Here is a 13,608-nt window from a genome sequence, read left to right as displayed (position 1 = left end):
CTAATAACTCACACCGAGGGCAATGTACGCCCTGATTCGAGGGATGCTTGGCTTTGACAATCATTATTTACCTTATAAACGTCATAAACCAAATGAAACGCCACTTACACCTATCGATCTTCCCAGACATATACTTTCCTTAAAAAAAAAAAGATTCAAAGGTACGTAGTAACGTGCAGAAAACAGGAAACATAGAAATACCTGTTGGCAATATTGATGATGTTCTTGCAGAGGTATCCCTTGTAGACATAGGGAAGGTTGCGGTATCAGCACCTATAAAACATGCGTGTATAGTAGTGAATTAATCATAAAGGAAAGGTCGGCATTGCAGGGATAACCACAAATAATATGTTCGTTATTTGTTAATCTATGAATTCATTCATTCATTCATTGATTTATTTAGCCATTCATAATAAAAAAATATAGATTTATTTGTTAATTTATCCATATATATCTTGTTTACACTTACTGCACTTCAAATAAAAGACGAAGTGATATAAGCTTGTGCATGTTCCTGGATTAATCGGAGGTTTTAAGTTCATAATACGTTTTAGTTTACCTAACTATATTCTTAAAAATAAGTAGATAGAAATTTGACCTGTTCCTGACGAAAATTGTCCACTAAAGTATACTAAAGTATGCGACTTTCAAGTTTGAACATGACACCACAGTAGTTGACTAGCCTGTAAAAGCTGAGTCAAGATATAATCAGAAATGTATTGTGCTGCATAGAAAGATAACATTTAGATAGTTTTGATAAAGGTCGTGAGTACGGTTTGGTACTGCTTCTGATTCTTTAAAGGGTCGAGATGATACAGATTACGGATATTCGTAGTCTCAGCGATCGGTTGTCATGGCAACCTCCACGGGGGGGTTGTGATCAGCCAGTGAAGACTACCAATGAATACAATTATAGCGTCAAGATGTAAAATGACGATAGAGCCTTTGTTTCCCATTTCTTTGTTTTCTATTTATAGGTGGTAACTCCTCAAATTCATTCTTCTCGTTCTCGGCAAATATTGAACGAAATTGACAGAGCGTGAACTAGATAATGATATCCTAAAGAAACACTCGGGATCATATACTTATAAAGGGAATGTTTCTATTAAGACATCATGGTTACCATAAACCTTTATCGACCTCTCCTGAAATAAGCCTGGCAGTGTACTTGCTGAGAGTTCTGCTCATCATCACATTGAGTATTAACAGCGTGACAGTCGCTGAGAAATTCATTATCATAAGGAAAATGGCGATGGAGTGGGGATTGGGGTACCATTCTCCCATGTCTTGAAAAAAAAAATGCGAACCCCCTGTCATTAACGTACATACACATAAACACACACACATACACCTACCCCCTCACACACACACACACACACACACACATACGAGGAGTTCTTTTCAAAGACGTTAAATCCACTTTAATGGGATGGAGAAGAACCCGCCTTTTCATTTCGCAAGCTTTAAATGTTTTTTTTTTTAACGAATATATAACCCATAAGATAAGGAACTCTATAATTAAACGTATACACAAATATATTATATTACATAATATATAAATATTCGTATATTCACATCTACAATATTATTTGGAATAAACCTAGTGAATGGTGATTCAAATTCTCATTTAATTTGACTCTGCATCTCATTTTCAAAGCAATAAAAATCAAAGAAATGATCGAAGGAACGGAGTTTGGGGTCTCTACTCAACGGCGTAGCCAGGATTTCATCTTAGGGGGGGGGGGGGGAGGGTGTGGGAGGGGGGTGTCCCCCCTCCCACGGTAAGAACTTTTTGCATTTTGATGTTGTAAATGGTGCAATTTGATGCATGTTTTTGCGCGTTTTATCGACGTGAAACAGTCCCACTTGTTTATGGTAGCAGTTTATTTTGATGTAGATTATTATTGAACAATTTGCCTATAAAAGGATATAATTTAGATACACTTCTTGTATTAAATCTTTTCACTGAATATCATGAACGCAACTGAACCCGAGCGAGCGGAGCGAGCGAAGGGGGAGGGGAGGGTGTGGGAGGGGGGTGTCCCCCTCCCACGATAAGAACTTTTTGCATTTTGATGTTGCAAATGGTGCAATTTGATGCATGTTTTTGCGCGTTTTATCGACGTGAAACAGTCCCACTTGTTTAAGGTATATAGCAGTATATTTCAGTGTAGATTATTATTGAACAATTTGCCTATAAAATGGTACAATTTAAATGTACTTCTTGTATTAATTCTTTTCATTGAATATCATGAACGCGACTGAACCCTAGAGAGCGGAGCGAGCGAGGGGGGAGGGGAGGGTGTGGGAGGGGGTTTCCCCCCTCCCACGGTAAGAACTTTTTGCATTTTGATTTTGCAATGGTGCAATTTGATGCTTGTTTTTGCGCGTTTTATCGACGTGAAACAGTCCCACTTGTTTAAGGTAGCAGTATATTTTAGTGTAGATTATTATTGAACAATTTGCCTATAAAATGGTATAATTAAACACACTTATTGTATTAATTATTTTCACTGAATATCATGAACGCGACTGAACCCGAGCGAGAGGAGAGAGCGAAGGGGGAGGGGAGGGTGTGGGAGGGGGGAGAACTTTTTGCATTTTGATGTTGCAAATGGTGCAATTTGATGCATGTTTTTGCGTGTTTTAACGAGTTGAAACAGTCCCACTTGTTTAAGGTTGCAGTATATTTTAGTGTAGATTATCATTAAACAATTTTATTAAACAAATCTCACCGGGTATAATTTAAATACACTAGTCTTCTTGTATTAATTCTTACACTGAATATCATGAACGCTGTCTGTTCAGCAATCAAACAGAAAAAGCATGCACACAAGGGTGTAGATAGGGGCATATCCCCTGCCACACGAAGGTGATTTTGCGTTTTCAGGCCTGAAATTCAGCGATCTGGTGCAAATTTTTGGTGTAATACTTTTTCATCGAAGTGTTAAAATCACGGAATTTAGCTCTTATTCCGAATGTGCACCATCTGTGTGTATATATAAAGTCTAGTGAGGTAGAGCTTAGGGGAAGGGGGATTCCCCCTCCCGCTCTCGGAGCTTTTGCGTTTTTAGAATTGAAATAAAGCGATCTGGGTATGGCCACAGTCTACTTCTATGCATGGCGGGGGGGGGGGGGGGGGGGCGAGCAGGAAGAAGACGTGGGCGAGTGTTATCTCCACCCTTCCCTTCCGATGGAGCTTTTGCCTTTTTAAGGTTGAAATTGAGATATCTCGTATACGCATATTTGATGGAATCAACATTTGGGAAATCACCAAAAAAAAAAACAAAAAAAAACAAAAACAAGCAAACAAACTGATGGGGGGGGGGGGGGAGGGGGCTGAAGGAGGAAAGGGTCGATTAAAAGGGGAAATTCCCCTTATACATGAGGGAACCTTGAGTTTTCGGAATATAAGTGATAAGTCTTATGCACTCAGAATTATTCGTATTTTTTTTTGTAAATCTAAAAAGTGTACTTAGCTAGGGAAAGAGGCACAGAGGGGGAGGGTTTGGGAGGGGGATACCCCCTCCCAAGCACGAGAGATTTTGCATATTTTGAATTGAAATTCAACGATCTGGTGCACACTTTGAGTGAAATATTCAATAAAAATATCGTACTTGATGAAAGGTTGCAAAGGAGACCCGCTTCATGTGCATGCATACAGTATACACGCATTTTTTTTTCCGCCTCCCAAATCCCCGGTCCAAATCTTAGGGGGGGGGGGGGGCGACCGCCCCCATCGCCCCCCCCCCCCCTGGCTACGCCAGTGTCTCTACTACGGGAAGAAAAATAAAAACAGCCTTTTTACCGACAAGGTACTTCTTTCGCACTCTATCGCAAAGATGCACAGAACAATATATTAGTTGAGAAATTTAAATGAAATCAAAAGGTCCCTGGAAAAGAATACACAAAAGATGATAACATTCAATAATAACTAACTGCATCACATACTTCTGATACTGATTCAACCCTCGAGAAATATTACCTTCCTAACGGTACATTGTAAATAGTGCTATTTTCCTCAGCACAAAAGACCTTCTTGTTTAATATCTACGCTCTTTCAAGACATTCAATGACAGATGAAAAAAAAAATAAGAACTGCATGGAAAGCTGAAACAAGGGATTACCTGTTCTTGATGTTGATGGCATTGTTGCTGACGTTTCATATTTTGGCGCGATTGTGTTATCTCCAGCTATTAGAACGTAAGATTGAAGCATCGTAATAATTCTGAAGGAGAAGTGAACAATTCACGAAACCAACACATACATTATGCATACACACACACACACATGCATGCACATACCTACAAGTTGTAAGGTACAGTGTTAGTTTACAATTAACACTTTGGAAAAGACCCAGCACTGGTTAAATTCTATTGTGCAGTGAAGACATTTTCAAACTATTATAAGCACGCCTAATAGGCAAATGGAATGTCAAATGAAATGCAGAGCGTATCCAAAAGAACGAGAAAAGTAATCCAACTCTGGAGGGCTACAATTTCGGATTGTCAGCTATATGGAGAGTACGATGTTGAATGTAAAGAAAGGGAAACTGTTTTTCCTTCCAGTGGTAGTTGGTGCCTATGTTGATCGAAATACAACTGTTATTTTTCTCCACCAAAGCAAGGCATGTGTGATGTGCACGCTCTGCTATTTTTCATCTCGATATCGGCTTCAACAAGTACGTAATTCTTTTGTGAAAAGAAGCAAAAACACAAATACCTTCTCGTGATGTTGTTGCTAGTGGTAATGAAGATGAAATGGAAGCCGATGTTTTCATGTTTGACGTTGGTGCAATTGTATTGTCTGCAAGTAAACATACATTAATATACGATCAAAGTAACATTAATTTTTAAAGGAGAGGTGGGCGATTCACTAAAATACATAGGCACAGACAAGCACGCACGCACACACGTACACACGCACACACACACACATTATCCGTTGTTTAATACGTAGAAGGTTTTAGTTTACTAGCAAAATATTCTGGAACAAAAGCAGAGGGAACATTTCTTTGTGATCCTGACGACATATTTATTACTCTATATCTTATCTTATAATCCAATGAAATGTCAAAGGTCAAGAGTTTCGAGACATATTAGCTTCAACAGCGTGATGCATGTTTTCTTCTGCAACTACATAAAAAATCAGAAATACGCGGAAATACCTGTTCGTGATGATAATGATGATATAGTAGCAGAGGTTCCTTTGGCCGAATTTTGCGCGGTTGAAACGTCTGGAAGAAAAGAAACCCAACACAAAAGATTGATGACACGTGAAGATTGAAGGAAAGGAGGGTGATTTATGAAAACAATACCAAAAAAAAGCAAACACACATGTAGAAATACATTCGGTTATCAGGTTTCAGTTAGTTTACTACTCTGAAAACAAAGGCAAAGGTAAGCTTTTTTTCTGCGCTTCACGACATCTTTACGCTCTTACCTTAACTTTTCCTTGTTACGCAATGAAATGTCAAATTTCAACCTTATAAACAATTTCTGCATATATATCACACATATTACATGCAGATTTAAAACGAAAAAGACCTGTAAAATGGCGTGATTATATGAAAAGCCTCACAAACGAAATACCTGTACGTGATAATGATAATGATGATGATAATGATACAGTGGCCGAGGTTTCATAAGCAGAAGATGGCGCAGTTGTAGTATCTGCAAATAAACAAACAGCGTACTAGTATTTTTATACCTGAAGCGAGGCTCCAAACAAAACCTTGTCTTTGTAGCCGGACATTGAAACATGATAACCCGAATGAATTATGAAACATTCAGTCTGAAACAATAACATAAGATTCTAAACCAAATACAAATAATTGTTGTTATAATTATGATGAAAAAAAAAATGCTTCTTTATGGACTCTGGTACAGCTTACTGTGGCTAGGATGTTCAAAAGAAAAGTAGAAGAAAATGAACTGAAAAACAAAATAATATTTAGTGTTTTATAATTACGTGCGACGGTTCGAATAAAACAGTCGGCGCAAGTTTAACTGTTCTATCCAACTCATTTTTGCGTAACATTAAACATTCGTATCTTATTCATAATTTCTAGTTTTTCATAATTACAAGATAACTTTTGTTCAGCCATATTGCTCATATAGTTTTTGAACTATTAAGGGTCAAAAGTGTGAACTGTCTTTCTTGTAACAACTAGTATTAACTATTATAACACAATGCATACAGGTCAGCTTTAACAGCCGATGGATATACAATGTTTATTTTTCTCCAACAATGGCCTGTGTGATTTTCACGCTCTGCCACAGAATGCATCTTAACATCTCATGGCGCTAGCGCTATATGAAAACGAACAAAAACACAGATACCTTCTAGTGATGTTGTTGCTGGGGGTGACGATGCAGAGGAAATTGAAGCAGATATTTCCACGTTCGATGTTGTATAATCTGCAAATGTACGATCGAAGTGACGTAATTTCAAAAGTAAAGGTGGGTAATTCCCTTATATGCACAGACAAAGGCGAACACACACACCCACTCTTGCGATTGTTTAATAGGCATACCATGTTAATTTACTAATAAAACTTTCTAAAAACAAAGACACAGGTAAAGATTTCTTGTGAACTTGGCCACACCTTCACAACATTGCTCTATATCTTATGTGTAATGAAATAAAATGTCAAATGTCAATATAAAGTGGTTTATACACTACAAATGATTTTCGAGACATATTAGCTTCAACAGAGTGATGAGAACGATCTTCCTCAACATCACGTCAAAAACGGCCTTTAGAAGAAACCAAAACTTTGTCAAAAAGCAGAAATACATATAAAAATACCTGTTGATGATGAGGATAATATAGGAGCAGAAGTTTCCTTGGCCGATATTTGGGCAGTTGTGATATCTGGAAGAAACAATCGATTGAAGAATCGTAATGGTTGAAGAAAAGGACACTAATTTATGATATTAGAATAACACACACACATACAAACATACATGGTTGTCAAGTAAATGTTTTAATTCACTTAATTCATGGGAAAAAAATGCACGAGTTAGTTTCTTTGTGCGTTTGACAACATTTTTACGCTCTCACTTTAGATTTTGCCTCTTATGGCATGAAAATGAAAATGTCAAGTGTCTTATCATATCGTTATATGATAGTGTACAGTCTACGCAACATATATAAATTGTTCACGGACCTCTAAGATAACGTAATACTATAGGAAAAAAAAAACAACAACGTCGAAACAAAATACCTGTATGTGATAATGATGATGATGATGATGATGATGATGATGATAGAATTGTAGCCGGGGTTTCCGTGGCAGAAGTTGGTGCAATTGTAGTATCTGGAAATTAACATACGTGCATAGTAGTATTTTGATACCTAAAATGAAGCTCGACAGTTACACTTTTTCTTTCTAGAGGGAACAATGGAATTAGATAACCGAAATAAGTTATGGAATTAGATAACCGAAATAAGTTATGAAACATTCAATCTGGTTAAAAAAAATACGATACTAAAAAAATATATTACATTGAAAAAAAAATGCGTAATAAAGGGCTCCGATGTAACTAACTGTGACTCTGATTTTAGAAAGAAGATTATATTAGAATAAATGATTTCAGAAAGCATTAAACAAATAAAATAATATAATTTTGCTACAATTGACAGACATATAAAAGGGCTTCAAATACTGTACGTACTCTAAGTGAGTTCAAACACTAACATTATTGCATTAAATTGAGGCACAACACTGTTTTCTTTTTTCTAGGATGGTATTGAATTGGAATCATGATTACTAGAAATGTGCATATCTTCTGGTAATACAATTTTGTTGTAGACGTTGGTAGTGAGAAAACACTTCACAGGTTGACAGCATTTGGCAGTGAAATACTGTGACTTTGACCGTAAGCCAGGGAACCCCCCTTTTTTTCTACGTCTATAGCTAAAACGCATGCAGTTTCTGGCACATGGGTTTTTCTTCCCTTAATAAGCAGTGTAGGCACTCAAAACGTTTTGGTGGCCCAATCGGGTTCCCAAAATATATCGATTCTGAAATAATTCTCTATTCCTGATGGCACCGGGCCACCGAGACAGCAAACATATTGAGCCTTGCTTAAAGGACAGGGGGTTCTTATGGCTATGAAAAATAAAGAAATATTTGTTTACAAATATACTTTTTAGTCCGCTGTAATATAACATTTTGAAATAAGGCACAAAAAAGTTATGTTGTTTTGGATGAAATCTAAAGTATGGTGATGTGAACTTTTACATGAATAATTTACACTAGATAATATATTAAAGGCAAACTGGCATTTACTTGTTGGCGATGTAGATTGTACTTCAGCTGTGGTTTCTTCTGCTCGGTTTGATGAGGTTGTGATGGTAGCAACTTAGCAATTCATTGATTGAAATTAAAAGGAAATTAGATAAACGATTAACATTCATGGAATTTTCAGGATTGTTGTTTTCAGAGAGTACTGTTTTATTTTCTCTTTACCAATTATGTTATTATCAAGTATCATGTATCATATAATAAAACAATGTAATATTCATATAATGCAAAATTCAAGACTGCAAATGTCACTGTGGTAATTTGATTATTATGTCACAGGCATCATGGACGACTAAACAAGAACAGAAATATAATTTCATGATGGATTCATAAAACTGATTAGTACGGGGCCCGGCGTGAGACAGTATACCACGCAGTTACACAGTGAAGACGCACACGCAGAAAAAAGAATATTAAGAGGTATGTGTCAGACACAAGGGTTTATTCATTACTTGTCCCCCTACCCCAACAAAAAATAGGGTCTGTACTGTCCTTTGAGGAGAAAAGAAAATGCTCAACAGGGTTTTGATATAGATTTGTGTGTGTGTGTGTGTGTGTGTGTGTGTGTGTGTGTGTGTGTGTGAAGGGGAAGTGTGTGTGTTTGTGTGTATGTACCATGTTACAGGTTATCCTCTACTCCCCCCCCCCCCTCCCACGCACACACATACACATAAGAATGATCTAATATAACAACCTGGAACAAAGATTATTTCAGAAGTAGTGTTCCCCAGGTAGTTTCCGGCAACACAGATGTATTCCGTTTCAACAGCCGGTCTTTCTCCGACAAAGGTTGATGATGATGAAACCAGTAGCGGGATTCCGGTGTTGTTTTCAAAGATGTAGTAGGTGTCAATATTTGGGTTTGGTTGATCGGCATTCTCGATTGAGCAGTTCACCGTAATGGTCATGGCGGAACTATCTTCTGAGAAGTCAATTGTAATGATTACTGGCTTTTGCTTTGGAGGAACTGCAAAGAAACAACAGACAGAAACATTAAAGATGGTCTATCCCTTTTGCACTCCTTCCCAAATAGCACAGAACATGATGTATTCCACCAGAGTGACAAGAATATCACAAAGCTTTAATATTTTTTGTGATCTTTCAAGGTTGTTAGCCGTTGAAATTTAAATAAAGCACCAAACGCTCGCCGTAACGTATTCCGTGTACTAGGCACAGCTGCATACATTAATCCCCTGTCGTGACAATATGATACTTATATTTTGAACATGATATATTCATGTTAAAGCTGTCAGAAAAGAAGAATTCACTAGCTTCTCTTACATTGTTATCGATGGCACATAACAGCACACACCACTTACATGAGCTATATGTCCAACTAAGTTCATCACGCAGGTTTGTAAAACTAGACTAGTATAGTTTAGATTTTTTTTTTCGTAGTACGAAAAAATTATTCAAATCTTTACTGTCAATTCAACTAAACAAAAAAGACCCTCTTGAGTTCAAAAATGACAAGGTTTCCAAATAGTTTTTTTTCCTCTATACCTAAGTGTTCTCATTTTTTTTCTTCAAAAATTTGCATGCAAAAGGGATTAGCTGTCTATAAATTAGTCGTTCCATCTTTTTACAACACGTATAGATGATTGCCATTTAATTGGATAAATGCGGGTCACACGGAACTCGTGTATCGTTAGGGTTATACGCGCACTCGATTACGCTGCAGACAAGACCTAGAGCAAATCCAGATCAAGGCCTAACTGTCAGTCCTCTTCATATATAGCCTTAACGTTAGATCTATTTTGGTCTAGACCAGGCCCATACCGTGTGTTGTGTAAAACAAATATTCAATGTTTCATCATCCATGCGACGTTAAATTCGCTGCAAGTTTAACCGTTCAAACATTTGGAACCAATATTGAATATTTCTTTATTACTCATAAGTCCTAGTTTTTCCATAATTATGAGATAAATTTTATTTTGCAATTTCTTAAAGTATAACGATCGCACAAGGTGCATATTCTCCGAGTATTACAAGATGTCGGAAATACATGGATGTCCTGCTGTACAAGATTAAGTGATAAGGAGCCGATTTGAAACTGACGATAATTGTTTTATTTCTTATTTCATTTCATTTCATTTCATTTCATTTTATTTCATTCTCCTTTTTCCAACAGAACACAACACAGTATGAATTAGGTTATTATCACAATCGAATACACACAACTTGGAAATGATATCAAATGATACAATAATAAAGTTACATATATATGCATGTATACGCAAAATAATACAAGTCTATGTTTCAGTTGAAAAAAAAAGGAGAACTGAGAGGTCCACTAAAAAGCAAGCTTGTAGATTGTGAACCACTCAAGAAACTCTAACGAAATACTTATTTGTATATGCTTAACACAAGTATAATTCAAACAAGACGGAAACAAAACAGGAGACGCACAAAAATATGACACGACTAGACAGAAAGGTGGAAAATGGAAGGAAGGAAGGAAGAAAGAGAATGCCTACACGCTGATCAAAGAAACGAAAGAGGGAATTGAAGAGGGAATTAAAGAGATGCTTTGAACAGCCGGTGGTTGCATACAGCCGTGTAAAGAATATGATGGCTATTTCATGAATTAATGAGTTCAGAGATTAATTGATTGATGGTTGGATGATGAACCATGTGGTTGTTGGGACTTGGTTAATAAAAACGAACATCAGAGAGAGTTTAACAGAAAGGATTTCAACTTACGCTTAAAGGAATACAAAGAAGGAGATTTTTTTTTTATTTCACAACTTAATGAATTCCAGAATCTAGGGCCTGTGTATATAAATGTATTCTGAGCCAATAATGTTCTCAGAAGGGGTAGATGAAACTCAGAAGATTGTCTGGTGGGATAATTATGGAAAAATTGGTTCCTTGTAAACATTGAATTGAATATACAGGGAAGTACATTTGTGTTGAAATTAAACATAAACTGTCCAAGTTGAAAAAAATACAAATCTTTAATTTTTAAAATCTTATATTTAGTGAATAATGGATCTGTATAATGGATAATGGATCTTATGCAAAACTCTGTACGAAGCAGCAAGGAAACCTATTATTCAAAGAAAATTAGAGGTTCCCAAAGATTTGTTTAAATTCAAATTTCAAATATAATGTTAACACCAATGATAAAACATGTGGTGCTCTCTTTTCAAATGTATTGAGAGCATTTTCAATCATTATCTTATCATGACGGATGCTGAATTATCCAAAATGTTTATGATGAGGTAAATGACTCACAATGAACACTGAGGGAAGTGATATTTCGCTCCTGGTTTAGTCTGGCCACCTGATGCCCGGTGGTCTCACATCTTAGAGACTGACCGTTATTTTCCTTCGTCGGAGTGAAGGTAAACGTGCTCGTTGTATCAGTCAGATCTGGGTTACCGGCATTTGGAACACTTGTTGGCGGGTCAACTGTCTGTTGCACATCATCCAGATACCACTCAAATACTTCTGCTGGTCGGCCTCCTTCGGCGCTGCACACTGCCTCGTATCTTTCTCCAGCGATCAGAGTAGAATTCAAGACCAACGTCAAAGTTGGTCTCACTACACACCGATTAAAATAATAATAAAAAATATATATATATATGGTGATATACATTTATTTACACGGGGAACACAGCTTGCATCATTTGTGACCCTGCATCACAAAACCAACATGAAGCCGCCAGACACGGATTCTTTGTCAGAACATATTATCCTTAAAAAGCAGACTTTTTCCAATGAACTCTCCTAACCTATGTAATTATTGGAAACACACACACACACACTCCAAATAAGTGTGAACTCAGTAAAGCGGCTCTGAAGCATAGGGTCTATTCAAGCGCTTAGTCTTTACTAAATCGTGCTAGCTGTGCGATGAATTGAACAAACCAGGATGTAAACCTGTTGTCCATTGGTCCAACAACAATGGCGGGATTATCACATTAAACTGAAATTGAGCAAACTTTTTAAATACATTTGTCAATGATTGATGCTAACTTTCAAAGTAGTAACACCACCCTTTCTAAATTTATTAGAGTTGAAGGTGGAGAGTGAGAACAATTTTTTTTTTACTTTTAAGAAATGAAGAGGCGATTCAGTTTTTACACAACTTATCACACCATTCTACAAGAAACGGCTAAAAGCACAATATCGTGTTCGTTGTAAGACCTTAAACTGTAGCATAGTATTGAGAAAGATTTGGTCTTTCATAAAATGTGAAACACTCATTAAAAGAAAAACTGTTTACAAATTGATATTGTATCTAATGGCTTTACAACTGCGAAACTAAATGTGTCATTGATACAAAAAAATAATAATAATACAGCAGGGCTACCCCTGCCTTAGAAGCGAGATTTGCTTGCAACCATTGTATACACACATGTAGAAAAAATAGAAGTTAGAAAAGGACACTTGGGTAGAGATAATGAGATGTCTGTAAGCTTTCATCAAGAATTTCACACATTTATTTACCTGGATCCCCGATCAGCAAACAACAAGTGAAAATATTTTCTCACCCAGGTACAAATGAACAGCTTTATGTGTCAAAGTCACTTACATTGTTACGTATTACATTTACATTGTAAATAATCTAAATGTCACTTGCAATGCTTATGATAACAATGGAGATGATGGTAATGGAAGTTCGTCGTAAAACCACGTGCATCAAATATCTTGATAATAATTGTCAGATTGTTTTTATTCTCCTTCTCTATCTATCTGTCTCTGTTTCTCTGTCTATCTGTCTGTCTCTCTGTCTCTCTCTATCTCTCTCTGGATCGTCTCTTCCAGAATTACATTGCGTACGTCGAGTTGTCCATAGAAAGAAATACGAATACGAGGTGGTCAAAAACAGCTGAAAAGTGTCTCGGAAATGAACAATAACATTATTATCATTCACTCTGTATTGGAATTCCGACGTATTCTATTGAGAGAGATACGTACCTTCTACGGTGACATCCGCTGGTAGGGAAGAGAGCCTGATGGCTAAGGATCGGCAGACGTAACTCCCTTCCTCCGCAACTTCTGTGCCACTGATTGTCAGGGTGGATGAAGTTTTGTCATTCGACACGGTAAAATCCGCATATTTTGGATGAGAACTTTTGAACACATTGACAACATGGTTCTCTGAGACATCACTCCATGTGAAAACTGATGACGTCACTCCAGTCACTGAACATCTCAGCTCGGTATCAGTCCCAGCTTCCACAACCACTGATGATGGTCCATTCAGAGTCTTACAGTGAGCAGGCAGGACAAACTGGATGATAAGAGATAACAATTTGCCAAATATATTTATAAATACTATTCTATTT

This window comes from Diadema antillarum, unplaced genomic scaffold (genome assembly GCF_040938485.1).
Source record: "Diadema antillarum isolate AM-2024a unplaced genomic scaffold, OU_Dant_1.0 seq00000365_RagTag, whole genome shotgun sequence".
Taxonomy (NCBI): Eukaryota; Metazoa; Echinodermata; class Echinoidea; order Diadematoida; family Diadematidae; genus Diadema; species Diadema antillarum.
This window is presented reverse-complemented; position numbering follows the sequence as displayed.